The sequence below is a fragment of the Oreochromis niloticus genome, linkage group LG4, assembly GCF_001858045.2.
Source record: "Oreochromis niloticus isolate F11D_XX linkage group LG4, O_niloticus_UMD_NMBU, whole genome shotgun sequence".
Taxonomy (NCBI): Eukaryota; Metazoa; Chordata; class Actinopteri; order Cichliformes; family Cichlidae; genus Oreochromis; species Oreochromis niloticus.
Window position 1 is genome coordinate 26,912,227 of NC_031969.2, and position 1,888 is coordinate 26,914,114.

Consider the following 1,888-nt stretch of genomic DNA (forward strand, 5'->3'; position numbering starts at 1 on the left):
AATTTCTTCTGTAGGTACAAATTCCTTTGAGCTAAATGACGACTGTTCTGCTTTATGATGCTTGGCTCACATTATGTGGGAGCGAATATAGTGATGAGGAAAATCACCATGCTTGGAACTTGAATGCATTAATGGCATCTGCCAACAAAAATGGCAGCTGCCAGTCTTTTTGTGCTGTTGCTTTACCAATTGTCCAATTGATGAATAAACACAATACATCATACAGCACAAAGAAAATTAAATCTGCAAGCAGTGAAGATAGGGCCCTCACACACTGAAGCATGCTGCGGTTGAGGTGTGCAGCTGAAGTGGATGTTGCACAAACCATTTGCTGTACTTATCACTTACTGCCCCACTATGTGGCATTCAGCCGCACCCTAATTATATGTCATGTTACTGTGTACAACATGTGGGACCCACAAAGAAAATTTCATGTTTATGCTGAATAATGCTGATTTTCTGTTGCTACTAGGTGGAGCTATGACTCTGACAAAATATTGACATGCATAGATGTAGATGTTTCCATTCTTGGAGTCTAATCAAGAATATCTTGGGCAGTGGTGAATGAGTGAAATCTGCTGTGCTGTCACAGCCATGCAGTCCACTTAAAACTCACTATTTTTAAAAGTAAGCAACATCAACATCTAAAATTTATTCAGAGGTAAATGTGATTATCCTGTTAGAAGAAAAAAACATTCCACTTCCTGTTCCCACTAAGTGGTGCTACATTGTAGACCAAACACTGGCAGAAACTTCATGTTTCACCATAAACATGTCTTTCAGCACCCCTCCAAAAAAGACTCTCAGAGAGGATTCTCTCAAATTCCAGTGTAATGCCCAATAAAAGCTACTAAACTGTCACGTTAAATTGGAAATTATAGAATTTTTATTGGGTTTAGGGCATGGACGCAAGAGGATTTTAAAAAAATATCACAGGGTGTTACATGGTTGTGCCAAATTTCATAAATCTACATTAAACACAGGAGTGGGGCTCCTTTGCATCATTTTTGTATGGGTTGCTATGGAGCTGTTTTACCTCTCCCCATGTATAAGACCTGTAAAATTAATAGATTTTCACAAGTCTTAATTTCATCATTTTTCAGGCATGTTTAGGCCTTCAAAAAGGCAGTGTCATTGGTGTAAATAATGATAAAGAAAGCAAAGTGCTTGGGCCTTATTGAATAAAAAAACACATATGAACTACATTTATCCAATTAAATGCAATACTTACCAGAAAAAAAATCACACTAATAATAAGTATACATGTAAAGGAGTGTAATTTGTGAGGGTTTAAAACCCCCCAATATGAATCCTGCATTATGCTGTGACACACTAAAATGAACCCAAATGTTGCTCAGCTAGCACCGAAACTGTTTGAACTTGCTATGCAGACAAACAAATTTCACAAGTGAGTGAGTGTGTGATTAATGAGAAACTACATTTTTCCCCTCTAAATAACACCAAATCAGAAAAAGTTAAAAACCGGCATTATTTTTCCTTGATTTGTCTGCAAGAAACGCCATCATTTGCCCTCTGATTTATGCAGTTGTCTGTGATTGAATAAACAAGGCTGAGTTCCACTTCCTCCAGCAGTGCCGTTATGTGCTATTTATATTGCGGTTGTTTGGAGCATCGTTTCAGCATTCCTCTTTGCACAGCAGTGTATTTGTGGCTGCAGGATGGTGTATTATGCATGGATGCCAATGAAACTTGTCATTAAAGTGGCCTCGTTTAGGAGTTCTGTGCTCTCTCTGGGCTAAAAAGACTGAATAGGGATATAGAAAAACAGCAAAAGCTACATGCATTTGTCATGTGGACGTGTAAATGATCAGCTGTCAACTCCTGTGGAATATCCTTAATATTTCATGCATAAAACAGGCAGACCAGG